This window comes from Lissotriton vulgaris, chromosome 3_1, assembly GCF_964263255.1.
Source record: "Lissotriton vulgaris chromosome 3_1, aLisVul1.2, whole genome shotgun sequence".
NCBI classification, from domain to species: domain Eukaryota; kingdom Metazoa; phylum Chordata; class Amphibia; order Caudata; family Salamandridae; genus Lissotriton; species Lissotriton vulgaris.
This window is the reverse complement of record NC_141689.1, coordinates 1,175,508,632-1,175,525,726: the sequence shown is the minus strand read 5'-3', so window position 1 is coordinate 1,175,525,726 and position 17,095 is coordinate 1,175,508,632. Positions and strand designations below refer to the sequence as shown.

Below are 17,095 nucleotides of genomic sequence, written 5' to 3'. Positions count from 1 at the left end.
CAATGATTGCCTCGGAACTGGGTGCTTCAGTCTTAAGCACTGAAATGCCCGGGCCGAGTGTCAATCAATGAAACCTCTTCACAGAGTGAGGTGGAGTCAGCAAGTGTCACTGACCCTTTCTCACTCTCTGACAAGGGAGAGACTGCTGTGTTCGCTCATTGTCTGACCTAAGGGCAGCCAATGAGAGAGGGAAGCAGTCCCAACCTGTGTGGGAACTCCCAGTCAGTACTGCAGGTAAGTTTGAATTTATTTTAAATGAATGTTTGCAGCGTTAATGCGTGTATGCATGAATATTTGGTAGTGAGTGTTGTGAAGGCAGGTGTGTGTGTGTGCGCATGTGTGTGAATGCATGGTTGTGAGCGAGTGTGTATGTGTGTCCCATTCACCCCCCCTCCCAGCTACAATTACCGCCTGCCGCTGCTGGTGAGACAGCAAAGCCATTTGCCACATGTGACAGCAGCGCTATGGAATGTGAGAGCTTTGCAAATATACTCATTTGCAGCCACAAACTCCATGCACAGGTCAGCAAAATGTCAGCAACTATTAACACCCTCTGATGGACTGGAAAATTACATTATTTTGACTCAAAGCGCGAACCAAACGAAGGGTACTATAGCTGTTGCCTCAGCCCACGATAAAAGGACGCGATGTGGATTTTTAAGTAATTTGGCTAGTAATATGAAGAATGCTGAAAGGTATCATTTTGTGATGGCTCATTCTTATATAAGGTATTTGCTATGTGTGAAATGTTTAAGTACGATAAATATACAAACCAGAGCAAAGCACCACTACATTGATAATTGGTAACAAACAGGGAAGATGCTAACAACGGAAAATTATTTTTTTGAGATAAAAACATGTTTTTTGTTCCATTAGATCAGGGGTTGCCTGACAGAGCTCTTGGTTTGTATACAGATCTAGTCCTGTTCCCCTCCCTCAGTCTAATGTGAAGCCTAATCTTCTCTGACTGACTGAGGCAAAAAGCGAGAGAGAAAAAAAGAGAGAGGAACATAGAAGCTTAGATACCGAGAATTAAAAAGAAAGAAAAACAAAACAAAGAGAGAGGGAGGGAGTGAGAGAAAGGTAGGTAGGAAGAAGAGCACAGAGAGATGAGAAAAGAAAATGGAAAAGTGAGCGGGAGAGAAATCAGGGAGAGAGAAAGGAAAAAAAGGGAGGACAAGACAGAGAGAGACCGAAAAACTTTCACAGAGATAGAAATGAAGGGAAAGAGAAAGTTGGAGAGAAGAAGGGCCACAGAAAGAAAAAGAACAAATGAGAGAACAATACAACGAAGGAATGGTGCCCGGAAAAGATATTAAGAAAGAAAAGTGATGTTGTTTTAAAATAATGTCTAACAATTCGCTTTTTTCATCACTAGGCAATGATACGTATATCCTCTTCCTATTGTCTCCCTTGAGGTAGGTGTCCGTTCTCCTCTGCTGCACCACTTTATCCAACCCCCTGTACACTTTCCGTGTACACTTTCCATCCCTTGCATCAATATACTAGCCTGTCTAAACTTCATCTATGCAACTGTTACTCCTTTTACCCCTTCCATAAACATGTCTCCACTCCAGGTTCCTGCCAACACCCTTTTAGCTGTAAATCCCCTTTATTCTTTCCATCCTATTAGCTATAGTGTGTTTAATCCTCCTTAAACATATACTTCTACCATCCTTTATTTACCCCATGCCACTGGATCCCTCAATTGATACTCATATCTGTTGATCACAACCATCCTTCATGCCTCACTGATCACTACCCAAGAATATGTACATTTTAAGGTTTGCATGTCTATTATATGCGTTGTGGTCCGAACCATAACTTGAACATTCCACTTGTTTTTCAGCGTTGACTGGCGTTATTTTCCATGAACACTAATAACTCCCCTTGCATGAAACGGCACGTGAGAAGTAAGTTAAATATGGCAAGTGCCTGCCAATTTTTGCCCAGATCGATGGAATGGCGTCAACGTTAAATCTAATCAAAGATGTTCGTCCTTCTTCACCCTTTATCTTTGCTCCTCCAAATCAAATCTTATTGAAACCCACAAACCCTGCCCTACACTGAACTTAACTCTCTAAGGGGCATATTATCAAGGGGGTTTTTCTCCGCTTTTTTGGCTTTAAAAGCCAAGAAAGCAGAGATAAAATTATCTCCGTGCTAACACCAGTTAGCGACAGCTAGTAGGAGATAGCGACCATCTTGGGCCCCGCTTTGCATGTCAGTGAAATTTATCACTAATGACATGCAAAGTGGGCGTGCCAAGATGTTAGCGACTGGAAACAGTCGCTAACATCGCTATCTCCTATTACCAACTTTTGGAGATATTCGCTCTAAGCGAGAATATCTCCAAAAGCTAACACCTGCCCAGGAGCAGTTCTTAGCCATGTTATCCAATGGGAGGTGGATAACATGGCTAAAAGCATTAGCTCGGTAATGCCTGAATATCGCTGATTTTTCAGCGATATTCATGCATTATTGTGATTTTTGTCGCATTTGCGATAAACCTTGGTAATACCAAGGTTTATCTGTGATAAAAATCGCCGCAGCTTAGCGATAGTTTTTTCTCGCTAACCAAGCAATAGGGATAATTATCGCTATTTCTTGGTAATATGCCCCTAAATTCCTGCAAACGTTGATGCAATATCATTACCCAGTCACAAAGTTATCAGCACATGATACATTTTCGACCCTTGCTTGATGGACCCGTATAAATCTCAAAATATCAACGGTAAGCGAAACATGCTGTCTACTAAATGTAAAGTCGATTTGTGGAAATGCTCCACGGCTATGGGCAGATGCAATAATTCCCCCCCCCCCATCTTTATTTACCCAGTACGCTCTTATGACGTATACATTTATCATGGGAATGACGCACTAATGTCGAGGGAAGATCCCATCCACTGTTTGTTAGAGGTCTGAACAAACATTGGAGAATGTGTCTGAACCAGAAGCAAATAGTCACTGTAGAAGTCACGGATTTAAGAAAACCATCCGGTGCTCCGCCCTCGGACAGCATTTGAGGAGAACGCCCACTGTGCTGCTCATCTTATTTCGACTTTGAGAACCAGTAGATAGGTTTGCGATGTGCGAGAACTCGCACATATGGGCTAAACAACAACAGTTGAGCGGCTTACTTCTGCTGCCACAGTTAGCTTTCTGTCATTTTTCTACATATGTTTTTCTTAATAATTATATATTTTTAAATGGGTGCCACATGGGAGCATCTGAATCCAATTAGGTCTGTCCCTGTCTTATTTGCATACACATGGTGTGTATTTGCAGGCACGTACGCAAACCTCAAGAACTAAATACTGCATCTAATTGAGGTCAAATGCAGGCTTTATCAATAATACCTTGACGTCATGTACTTTATAAGCCAGAGAAATAGCAGTCTGGTTCCAAACCCAAGCTTGTGAAATCTTCAGCCACTAATTGGAGGCATGCAATGAAAAGAGAAGCATTTACGTCAATTCTGTCAGTAGTGGTTTTTGCACAGCCAATTAAGGAATATGCCGGGACAAGCAAGCCATTTCATACTTCATTGATTAAGTGCTTTATGATAAATGGCTTTACACTAATACTGATCTTGGCCGATTCCAGTGGCGTAACGCAAAATGACGCCCTCTCCCTGCAGAATGCAATGCGTGGGCCCTACTCTCTCATAATTCTCAATTATTAATTAGGCCTTTGCCTCAATGGGGGTCCCTTAAAGTGTTGAGGGGGCCACTGAAGGAATGGGTCTCCCCTGCACTGGAGGGGCTGCAGGGGGTTTTGTAACGCCACTGGTTCCAAAGTAGTTGCATGTCAGTGAAGTGCAGGCAAACGATGGACCAAACCCGTTCAGCCATCAATCACACTCAGGGGCATATTCACAAGTAAATGTCGGAGGGCGGAGCTGCGCCAAATTTGACAGCACAGCACTCCACGTTTTCAAAATGCGGGGATGCTCTGCATTCACACGAATACAGCGCACCACTGTGTTTCCAATAGCACAGGCACAAAAATAGCTGCCTAGAGCCCGCACAGGCCCCCTGCCACCATGTGGCAAGGCTGCATGAGCTTCAGGAACCATTGTTTATGTGCAGGAAGGGACACCTACTTGCACATAATGGCAATTTGCACCTTCTTTGTGTGCTGCAGAATGCAGCATGCATGGAAAGAGCAAAAAACAAGGAGAAATCAATAATTTCACCTTGTTGCTCCATTCTAACACCAGGTATTCCATGGCGTTAGTTTTTGACAAATGACTTAGTGCCATCTTGTAAATATGGAAAATGGCACTGTGCCACCAGAGCGTCAAAAAAAGTGACACTCCAGTGCCACTGAAGCCTTGTAAATAGGCCCCTCAGTTTGTGTGGTGACAGGAGCCAATCGACAGTGGTGACGGGAACTATGCTAAATTATCGTAACCAAGCCAAACAACTTTTCTCTTAACAAGCTAACATGAAATGCTTGTTTTAAAATAATAATAGTGAAAATGTTTGATTGCAGAAGTCCTAACAGTTGGTTCTTATAAAATCGGTTCTGCCCCAGCAGGTTGCCTCCATAACGGCCTTGGATAATGTTGCTCTGATAAAGGACTGACTGGTTGCTTCTGTTCACGAGTCAACAGATAACATTTTGAAAATGTTTTGATTTAAAAAAATAGAAAAAGATTCGGACTCTTGCCAGCTCTTGCAGATTAAATGTTCGCATGAGGCCAGCGCCGTAAAAGTGATATCTAAGCTGCCATTTGCAAATTAAAAACAAAGTTTTAGAGAAATCATTAAAGGCAGCATTGAAAACAAAAAATCAGTTGGGGGTGGATGAGAGGAAAATGATCCAACAGTGCTCAAGGGGCAGGATTTTAATTCCTTCTGCAATTAGAGGGTGAAAGAATTGCAGTTAATGGCAACCAGCAGGAACATGTGGTCTGTAGCAAGAGAGTGCAGATTGGCAATTCCAAGCAGCATTTCATTAAAGAGTTCCACTTCTGTAATTATTCCGGGAGCAGACAAAACGCGGTCCAGTCCTGTTTCTAGCGCCTAGTCACGCAATCCCAGCATTGGGCATTAGGACCAACCTGTCATTTGATTATAGAGGACAGGACTCTGAGCCACTTACACCCGTTAGCTTTCAATCTACTTCTTTCATGAATGAAACCCTGGAGAGCTAAATTAAAGATAAAACAACTTGTTTTACATGTAAGTTGAAATACTGCATTTCTGCTGTTTCTAGGCACTGTAAACAACAGATGCTACTATAAGCCAGTTTAAGGTACTTTGGGCCTCATTTAAAAGGAATTGGCGTAGGGCAGCGCCTTCTTGCTGCTATGTCCGATGGCAATGTGAAAGGGCAAGAATGCACCATATTTATGAAATATGGTGCATTATGGTGCTTTTCCTGTCCTTTCCCTGTCCATTGGCACACAATATGCTGTCTAGCGCCAATGTCGGCACCCTTGTACCATTGTGCAAGGGTGCCTCTGGTTTTTTGTTGTTGTGAGTTTATTATAGCATGAACTTGACCGAAGGTATCAGAGCGCTTTACATGAACACCAGTTGCGTTACACAAGGACACATTCATTTTTGCTAGGCACGGGGAGATCAAGGGATTTGCTCAGAATCACAGGATGTTGAGCTTCCTTGCCGACATTCGAACCTGGTTTCCCAGATTTGAGATCGACCACCCTATGCAACATACATAGAAAGAGGAAAAAACAAGGAGAAATACCAAAATTTCTCCTCTTTATGACTGCTATAGGTAAGTGACAAAATCTATAGATGTAGCGTGGGAAAAGCTACTGCAAAGCCCATGGAACCCCTCCTTGATGCATAGTAAGGCAAGGCCGTGACTTGTGCTGCTTCGTCTTACTCCATATCTATGAGGCCTTGAAAAGCCACGCAGAGTGGCTTTGCGTCGCTTCGTAGGCATGATTGAGATGCTTGCAGCAACATTGTGTTAAAAAAAAGTGACGCTTCAGAGGCGCAAGCCTCTCATAAATGAGCCCCTTAATGTTTACCCAACTTGGAAAGATGGAAGGCAGCATCTTTTTTGCCAGGATTTGAATTCCTGACCTCCAGAGCACCATGTTTTGTCAGTGTGAATGTGCACTAACAGAGTTGTCTTTTCTCTATATGTTGCCACAACAATCATTTTCTCATAGTCTAATGTTGTGCAATTTGTTTTCTCAACCTTTGCAAAGTTCTGTGGATCACCCTGTAATTTTAGAAATTATGGAAAATATATATGTTGCATTAGAGTTAGTGTTCCTTCTCATGCTATTCCCTATAAAAAAACCTGGAAAAAGAAAACTTGCAGAGAAAAAATGTAATACATTTTAAATCTTGCTGAAGTGTGATCTTGCTTTTCCATGAAAATTATCTCGCAATTCGTAGAATAACATTTAACTAGAAAAAGGTAAACATGATAACTTTCTAAGCTTTGTGAAAGACAAAAATAAAGAATTATGTAAAACCATACTGCCAAAAAATGAAATCTGCATACCTCTAACACTGAGCCCAAATGCATTATACTCAAGTTTAAGATGATGAGTGGTGCCCGCCCACCATATACATTTATCTCTAGTCACAGCCACTTCCTTCACCAGCTGTAACAATTTCATATCAAGCTCCATCCTTGGCCATACACTAACACATCTTCCAGTAGCTCTCTGCCTTGTGTTCATCCTCATTACTGTTTTTAATCATGGTAGCGTAATCTCATATTCTACCCCATTTTCTCTAGCCCCATTGGTTAACGAATCTTGTAGGAGCCCCCCTTGCAAGGTACTTTGAGGGGCCCCCTTTCTGAATTTAATCAAGAGCTCTCGAGCCAGAGTACCTTATTGAGGGGGCATCCTACAGCTCAGGCCCCACCCCCACAAAGGCAGGGGCTGCAGGGGCCTGTGTTACACCACTGTCTAGCCCGGGCTGAATATATATTTTTTCCTTAAATTAAGTTTCACGTCATTTATTCTAGGGGTCTTTTCTTTTTGCTAATCAGTTTTTTTAACTTCGTCCAGTGCTCAACTAGTAAAAAAATAATAAGTGTTGGGGCCTAAAGTTTTTCTCACAAGCCCACCACTGGCATGGCCGAATGAAGGGATTGCAAAATATCAAGGCGGGATAATCTTGACTTCAATTCACAACTCTTTTCTCCACCATCCCAAGCTTCCAACCTATTCATCTTCCTCTTGCTTGATCTTTTTCATTCCTCCTTCTCAATTCCTCATTCTGGGGCAGATTTACAAGCTCCTTGCGCCACTTTTGAGACACTTTTTCCATGTTAAAAATGACGCAAAAGTGGTGCAAGGGGCTTGTAAATAACCCTCTCCGTGTCTACCTTTCTGTTCCACCTTCTTTCTCAGTTTTTTTTCTCATGATTCGGGTCATAACCAAAAAGAAGTCCTGGTCCGTAACCTGCAGGCACCTGCACACATTAGGCATTGCTCCTTCCTCGCCACCCCGCAACATGAAAGTACACAATACAAATATATTAAAAATATTCATGTATGTACTCTTTTCTTGTCTGTGATCACTCATCAGCCTCATCACATTCAACCATTCTGCTTTTGGCAATCTATGAAGGCCTAACAAATGCTTTTGCACGTTGGTTGTAAACGTATAGCACTTCCTTAGCAGTGCTATTTGTTTTTCTTTTTTTTAAAAACAATAAATTCAATTAAAGAAAGACTATGTTGCCTTGTTAAGTGAAAAGTATAAAAACAACAGAACACAGCCAACAGCCGCGGCCCATACAGGTAAGAGCGGTGGGTCTGGGCGGGGGGGATTTCGACAGACAACGAGGGAAAATTAAATAAATACATTAATTTTCCCTCGTCATCTGTCGAAATCCCCCCCACCCGGCCCTACCGGACCTCCGATCTTACCTGCATGGGTCGGGCTAATATCTAATGTTTCCCATTAACAGGGACTTATGCAGGTGACTTGGAAACCAAAACACATCTAAAGGTGTCACCAAGATACAATCTAAATTGTTTAAATTACACCAGGCGATGCATCTCATAAATACTACTAATTTCTGCAACCCTCCTTCACTCAAGCTGGCCTTTGTGTGCACAGTCAGAGGCCTATTCATGTATTACTCTTTTACGTACTCCAACATACCCATGTGGATCAGCTCGAAACATCCAACACTGTAATAGAAAAAGTGCCTATTCCATTCTATATGTACTTATTGTGGAAGAATTTCCCTGAATATTCCTATTTATAAGTTGTGAGACATATTCACAAAGGCAATTAAGGCTACATAAAACATTATTACAGGAGTACCCCTTCACAATCCACAAAATGCTATTTTGAATTGGCCCTCCGGTTTTTCTTTCTTTTTGTGGTTTTCAAGGGCCTCTTTTCTGTGAGTGTTGAGAAGTGGGTGCAGGTGACAAGAAGACATTTTATGAAAGAAGCCAATAAATACATTTTTGAAGTGACAGCGGTTTTTTAGCAAAAAGAAACAGTCAGAACCTGAGCCTCCTCCCAAGCCGCCAGTTCTGAAGATTTCCAAGTGTGTATTAAAATTAGGTGATAGGCAGACAGAAGACAGAACATCACATTTCACGCCGGGTGCTATCTGGCCTGCATTAACCAAATCTGCTCATGCATTTGCAACTATAATTTTGAGATCACACCTCAGGTGTGACGACCATGCACACCTAATACCAAAATAGACTAGCAGATTTAATTGCTCAATTTGCATCACAAATTTACTCGGCTAGCGCCTGTGCATCGTGTTCAGGTATACAAAATCTCATTGGTTGCCCTTTGGTATAATTAAAATGGACTCTCAATTAATGCAGAAGATTGCACCATTTTAGGAAAGGCTTTACAAACTCTTTGGACATATCTAAACTCTTAAGTAAGTTTAGTTTGTTTCGCTACATCACAATATTCCAACAAAATGGGAAGGTTCATCACAGTGTATTGACTTTGATAAAGGCTGCGCTGGAGCTAAGAGATAAAATGTAGAAGAAAGACTATTTTTGACTTTTCACCAGTGTGTTTCATGTGTCTAGGATACACAGCTCCATCTGAGAGCAACCAAGGCAGCTGCTATGTAGAAATCACTTGGGGAATTATGACGTCAACGTGGGAGCAAAGGTTGTGTTGGCAACTGCATGATGGCCTCAGCTGTGAAAAAGTAGTGCAGTGAGGAGTAAATTTCATAGGGAAATTATGACTGTAGTCATACCTGTTAGCAGATGTCCCTACAGCTACATTAATATAAAAGATTATCTGTTCTGACAAATGTGAAACAGAGCTGGTATTTTGATGCGTTATAAAATATGAACTTTAGCCTGGAACTTTTTAGGAAGCTGAGTCCATACACAACAGTCACCTGGAATATACTATAATCTTTCCCTAAGTCTTTGAGGAACCCTCAAACTTGTATTAGTTTACATGGGATTAAAATTATTTTTTTGTTTTATATGAGCAATATATGCAGTTTAAAGCTAGCCTTAGAGTGCAAGGCAAATTCAATGTTTTCACTTTATGGCACAGTTTCTCACTTTTATTCTTTACAGACTTTGGCTCTTTAATGATATTATTAAATTCATATACAGTATTTATCTTAAATAAAAGAAATAAAGCATGTACAAAAATGTAATCGATCATGGCCTCTTGCAGAGAAATGTGGAACCTACAATACATGCTGTTCCATTACTGAATTGCACAAAAATATTGTGATATGAGAGATGAGTGCAAATTGTGCACTGCATGCTTCCCTATGACAACCAGTCTGCTGTACTTCTAGCCAGTGAATGCCGACTTCCTTTACTTTTTTAAGAGTAGATTTGGGCACATTTCCTTTATCTACCCTGCTTAGTCCTTCCTGACCTGTCGATCAGAAGCTCAATGCTCACTATCCAAAATGAACTTTCGTTCGAGTCATATAGTGGCGTTTTGGGAAAGACCACAAGGGGATTTCTTCAGTCCGTCTATTCTCCCCAATTATTTTTCGCTGCTCCCATTTTTCTATTGGTTCCCGTTTACTTTAGGGTGGCATAAAGCTCTATACAAATATTCAACATAACTTAATATAAAATAAATCTGTAGATTACTGTACCAAGAGAAAGGATAGTCAGGACTATCCTATAATTTTCGTTGTAATATTAGGAAATAAACTGCCTCTAAGTTAAACACCCATAATAGTAATTTAGTAGATACAAAGAGTGCTGCAAATAAGTTCTTCTGAATCTTATTTGGCTGGGCATTTATCAAACCATAGATTTAAAGTAAATAAAAATGTATGCTTAGCAAGTACAGGGTCACCTTTCACAAACATGTAGGATGGTTGATGCCAATGGTCCTCTCTGAGATTCCAGTATTTACAATTAAAAAAGTTTTTATAGATACACATTTTTATGTGGATCAATTATTTAGCATCTGTCAAATGTGCTGATACAACCACAAATCTTGTTTAATAGTGTGGAAGGTGGCAATTTTGTAGGTAAATGTAACCTCATAATAAAATAGAATTGTGTTTTAACTTTAACATAGAAAATGCATATAAAAATAGTGGTTATGAAATGTAATTTTATTAAACATGCAAAAAGTGAAAATGCTACTTATTTCGGTAGAAAGCTCTCATTTATATTGTTCTTTCACTGCTAGGCCTCAATAATTTCTTGATTCTTTCCTATCCTTTTAAGAAAATTAATGCATTTTAGTAAGTGATAATTTAACGTAAAGAGCTTGACATCTTCATGAAATACATTATTGCTGCAAAATGTATTTCTTTCCTTTCTCACACTATATGATTTCATTATATTTTAGATTGTTTCCTCAGCCACAAGCTTATAACGAACAAGTATGTTAATGAAAGAAATGCTTGCTGTAGGTTTAAATTCCATGATCTCACCAGGACATTCTAGATATTAATGTTTCATTTCATAGAGAATACCACTGTTACACAATGGAACACTAAACAGCTTACAGAGTAGGCTTGCAGAGGCTTTCATGAGAACCTTCCTAAATATATCTTTTTGTAATATGTTGTAGCTGCATTCGAGTAAAAGCATGTCGACATGGACGTTTACCATGGGAATCAAGGAAGAATCAAGGGAGAAGACAACAGATCATCAGTTATAATTAATTCAACATTCATAGTTTGCAACATGTTTTGTGCTTTCTATATAGTACAAGTTGCTAGCTAGATAGCTAAAGCATTATATGCACTCCTACCCTGCCATGTCATACAGCACTTTGTTGTACTAAACTGAATTGCAATACGTTTCTGCTAACTGTGATTTATTTGTTTTCCTTATGCTTTATGAGATTTTCTATCTTTATGCCAATTATAGCTACTGCTGTGATTTACTCATTTTACCTGTTTTAAAGGTCAGTACTGCAGCTGTTATGGAACTCAGCTGAATTTACAGAGCTACTCTTTAAGGGGAGATAAACCTTTTCATAGTTATCAGACTTTTGCTCCAAAATTGTACTTGCTCTTTTCCATAAGAAACTTTTTTAGGGGTCCTTGCTATGTTAGGTTAGATCCTTTAGCTTAGGATAGGGAATAATTTCTTTATGGAACAAGCTGTTCTTTTGTATGCTTGTTCTAACCACATTTTCTCACTATCTCCGTAAATGGATTTATTTGACTAAACTGAATAAAAAGACAAAAATACAGACTGATCTCTTAAAGAGAAAGTAAACTTTTAAAACTTCACCAAACCTCAAATTATTAACTGAATATCTAATGTTGAAGACAATGCTTATTTTAGCGATGTGTTTGGGTTGTGCTCCATTCTAATATGTTGGCAAAGATTCATCGACCTGAAGAGGCATGGAAAGTGGAAGTTTGCTTAGTAAGTGTGAAGTGGAGCTATTTATAAAAAAATTATGAGATTTCAGCACTTGTACCCTTTTCCTCACCTTCTATAGTCCATTGTAAGTTTAGTTATTCAGAATTTGCTTTGAGAGGTGCAAGTGTATCTCCAATCAAAAACACATGTTTGAGGTAAGCATATGACAGAGCTAAACAGAAGACTTTTGCAGACAAAGTGATAAGCTTGCTAAGGGTATCAGTTGTCAGCCCCTTGTGGTCAGTCAAAGCCAGATTTTGCTGACAACATCTGACTTTTCAAATGAGTTTCATTTAGAAACACTATATATGAATTTATCTTATGTGGCGATCCAAAATCAGGCATGGGCCTTGCTCTCTTGGACCCAGGCTGGACACGTCTGTGTTATTATTTTAGTTATTTCACCTCAAAGAGGAATTAGGAAGTGGTGCATAATCAGACTCAAAGGAAACAAGTTGCCTTTGTAGACCACATATTGGTATGCTGCCTTCATCTCAGTTTGTCTTAGAATGATTTTGCCTGTATGTTCAATCATTTCATTATGCAAAACAATCAGACAAAAAACAAAAGAGAGAAACCCAAGACCATCTTTTCTCTGAAAGCCAAAAACGTAAGACAGTACGGTCCTAAATAACTTTTACAAAAATATCATCTTAATGGGGTTCATAATAAAAGATCTACACTCAATGGAGCAATATGTTTGTGATCTATATTCTGGCTATAATATTTCTAGGTAACAGTATTTTATTATTTTAATCTTTTGGAAAGTCTGCAATTTGGATGTTTTTCAAATGCTTATTCTGCAGAAATGTATCCAGGCTTGCTATCAATGGTGTTAATCAAACACACACAAAATGGTCGGAGGAATGTTTGCAGTAAGTCTGACCACTGGCAACCACTCACGGAAGCCTTGGTCTGTCAGTTTGGGCCAGACTATTCCCATTGGAGCTGGGTCAAGAATGATCTGCATTTGGCCGATTTCAAACTGAGGTAGCATGGTGGCAAAATATCGATGGACTGGAATGCGGTTCAGAGTGATTACCAGTGGCTGAGATTAATTCAAACATTCCATCCAACACTTTTTTTGTATAATTTAATTGGTTTCAATGTTGGTCTTGCTTTTAAATAACTTTCAAATAAATGAACATTAATAATATTGCCCTGAATTTCAGGAGTCCTAAAAGGACATATATCATATTAAATGAGGTTCATCTTTTACAGCAATGTTCGGGGCAGTATGTTGTTATTTGGAATATGTTGCTATATGGAAATGTTGAGTGTGCATGCATTTTCTACTTCCCTTTTCATCCATTTTTTCAGAAGGAATAACGTGTTTAGCAACCTATTTGTGGCCCCTCTGCATCCTAATATCGGGGAATAATGTGCATGGTAGAACTTGGAAGTAATACATGAACAAATTCGAAATTTCTTTTCCTTGAATCAGTCATACACAATAAAAATACTTTAAATAATAGAAAATGTAAGCTCTAGATAACATAAAACAGAATAGATTTCAATTATAAAACACAAAGCAGCACTGAAATCCAGGCAAAGCTTGACAGATACCATTGACAGACAAATCTTTTTTTACAGAAAACTGAAATTCACAGCATAATCTTAAAATTACCTTATCACGCCCTTTAGCTGTTAAAATCCATCAGAATGTCCTCTGGTGATTAAATGCAGCATTTCTAAAACAAAAGAAATACATATAATATTAGTTTGTTTTTTCTTTTTTTGAGCAGACATGGACATTTCTTTATTTCTTAAAAAAAGATTTACTTAAACATATATTTACAAAAAATTGGCTGAGCAGAACTACACAACTTTGGAAGAATGCTAGATTTTTAATCAGAAAGTGTGATTTAGGTTCGCAAAATAGTGGTATCTAGAATTGAGGAACTCTTGCGGGAACAGCAGCGGCACGTGCAGGTAGCGTGGTGGGGTGGGGCGGGTGGGGGAGGGAGTCGACAGATGATGAAATATGGAAAATTAAATAAATAATTCCTATTCCATGGTCAGTCATCTTTCGACATACCCACCGGAAATCCAACAGTACTGGAATTAAAAAATAAAGCGTTCTTATATTCATTTCAGTTACATATAAGTAGAATACTTTAGGCTTTTTAAATAGGAATAATGTAAGCAATTGTTTGCTTTCAACGTACATATATTTTGGTAGAATGTTATTAGTTCATTAAAATCACATAAGAAGGAATTTGCTTAGCCATTTTAATAATATCTATCACTCAACACATGATGGAAGATAATGTGAAAATACTCCCCGCAGCTAATCATTACAACTTTTCACAACGTGTCTGATACGTGAAAGATGATGTATAACGAAAATTAGATTCAATCTTTTTCCAAACTTATATTAGACTCATAAATTCTGTCCTTGCGACAGGTGTCAAAGGTATGAGTTGCATATTTGTCTTAATTTCAGTGTTACATTAAGTTTTAATTTCTCCTGTCATCAGGAGAATAGGGAAAAGGACTAACATTTCTCAAATATTTACCAAAACATACTATAAACTTAGTATTATGTTTTTTTAGCCACACTTGAAAACAAGAGGTGGGTTTATCTAGCAGCCTGGCAGAGCGCACCACTTAATTCATTGTTAGATACTGGAACAATACCTGCAAACTGTATAAAGACTCCAATGGTGCCGGCGAATACAAAACCATGGCATAATTTTCAGTAAAATGTGAGGTCAAAAACACTGCAAATGCATGTCAATCCTTGTTGACTGTTTCAAAATCATGGATAGATGTGATTTGTTCATTAACTTAAATCATGTGTACTTGCATAGCATTAAATTGAAACATTGAACTCAGGATGCAAAGTGCACCCCTCTAATGAATTACTATAAACCTAAAACTGGTCTAGGATTTCTTCTATTCCCATATGAAGAGGATGTGACCTGAAGTTCAGGTTGGACTGACCCTAATGCAGCAGTGACAGGGCTGATTTGAACGAGGTGAGTGGCAAACCGAGCACAAAAACGATGAACAGGAATGAGCCCCGCTTGGAATACCAGTGGCTCAAACATTCCAACCTTTTTGAGCCCACATGCTTTCAAAGCTGCGTTGTCATCCCCTTTATAATCATTGCTCAATAAAGAGGAACACAGAGACCAGTTCAGGCCCAGAATTATTAATTAAAAGCCAGCATGACATTCCTTTAGTGCCATGACTCATCTCAATTAAACATTCATCTTCAGACCCACAAAGTTATTGAAGCCGGATGTATTCATGAGTGCACTCCTACGCATTCATTCTGCTTGAATGATCATTAATTCTTTAGTAACAAAGACATTCAGCAAATCAAGCTTATAAAAGTTATTTGTAAAAAATTGATCCATAAGGTACAAGCAGCAGTATACAAGCACAAAACATCAAACACCAAACATCAAACATCTTAGTCCCTTCAGAGATATCACAAATATTACTCAAAGATAGAAGTTTAAAACAAATTTAAACCTTTGAAGGCCAGGAATGCACTTATCTAAGACTCCCGGGTAAAAATATATTTAATGCTGTTTTACTAAGATACACACTATGAATAAAATGATGTATTGTTCAGATGGAGTGACCCATTCTACTGCTCATGGATAAGTGATCTTAGAGAAAAGTCTGAACTGGAAACATTTGTCCTGGATGCGTATGTTCATGATTTTCATTCAGTCAATTGCATAATGCTCTATGCATGTGGTGAGAAAAAAAGGGGAAATAGCCACTGGGATCTGAAGCACAAGCACATTTTGAGTGTAGGCTGATTTTCAGTTGAAAAACAATTTTTGCCCAGAATCTTCAATTGTGCTCCTAGAAAACAATATCAAACTGAAGGCAGTCTCTAAAAATGCGGCTTTCACAATTACATTCTCAAATGTATTGAAGTTATTCATCAATCTAAATATTTTTTTTTCCTTGTTTGCGATTATAGGTGCCAATTTGAGAAGTAGTGTTGCCAAGATGTGGCTTACACCAAAACAATATTGCATTAATTCTAGGCCGTCCACTTTAGTGTGTAATAGAAGACATGTCTGTCACGTTTAGTATAACATGATTTATATATTTAGGAGGGGTTAAAAGGAACCCAAAAGTCCTTTGAAGGGGAGCAGTAAAACAAAAGGTTCTATAACTTTCCTTAGACAGACCCTCCAAGTGACATGCCTACTACCCCAGAAGGCCAGGTTGTGCCAAAGACCTTGCATATTCCAGTTTGGTTGAAGGATGTTTAGTCCACTTAATTGAAAAATCTCACTGCCCTCCCATGAAGCGGCCTCAGCAGATCCTAGTAATAAGTAATGCAAAATCTTTAGTTCCAGGGTGGACCGAGAGAAACCATTACAGATTTTGCTTTAAGCTTAATGACAGACCTTCCATTGTCACTTACTTATATTATGGCATATGTCAACTTTTGCGTGCATTGTCAAACTATCAAGCTTCGTTGACTAATTTGCATACCGAAACCTATAGCTTTCTCTTATATTTTAGGTTTACATTTTTCGATACAATTCTTCGAAAGATCTTTATGGTGGTGGATCTGGTTCATTACAAATATTTTCTAAGATACCAAATGTGTGTTCCACCACACTCTTATAATTAAAAGTACCCACATTGAGGAAATGGAGCAGCATAATTTTGAACCAAAGTGGAAAAACTGATCTGCAATTTGCAAGCAGAAGAATGTAACAAAGGGCAAAATGACATCTCTGCTTCTGAATTCACAAAGTGATTTAGTGCAGTGCAATGCATTTCACAGGGCTCCATTATTCGAACTTCCACATGACTGACGGGAGGAGTGGGCCATCTTGCTTGTGTATGCTTCTAAATTTCCACCTGTTTCATTAACTCACTCTACAGACAGGTTAGCTGAAAAAACACCTCGCTTCCCTGCCTTATTTTTCAGTTGACAGAGCTCAAAGCAACTGGAAATCGAAGTAGTTTTCATAAGATTTTAGAGGTCTGAGCCTCGGTGGCACGTTATTACAGTTGGGGATTGTTCTTCAAGCTCTGTTGAAAAAGCAAACACTGGCCGCCTTACTGAGCAGACTCAAATAGGCTCGGAAAGACTTGGTACACATTACCAAATCTCCCACAAAGTAGGAAAACAAACATTTCCCAGGTTTTCATGCTTTTATTAACAAAACAAACATACAAAATTCGCCACCATAATCTTCAGGATTTGTTTATTCAAGGAAAAATTAAGAAGCGAGATGACAATTAACACGTTGTCACCCACTCAAAATAAAAATGGATTTGCAGTGCAGTTGCAAG

The 17,095-nt window shown here is 38.9% G+C and overlaps 1 protein-coding gene across 1 annotated transcript in view; it reads right to left on the bottom strand.

Moving 5' to 3' along the window:
* Window positions 1-17,095, bottom strand: part of LOC147727626 (adhesion G protein-coupled receptor L3-like) — a 542,888-nt gene that overhangs the window by 318,160 nt on the left and 207,633 nt on the right. Inside the window, exon 2 of the mRNA XM_086963662.1 lies at window positions 13,440-13,503. The gene's annotated coding sequence lies outside the window, so the exon portion shown is untranslated. The remainder of the gene's footprint in view (window positions 1-13,439; window positions 13,504-17,095) is intronic.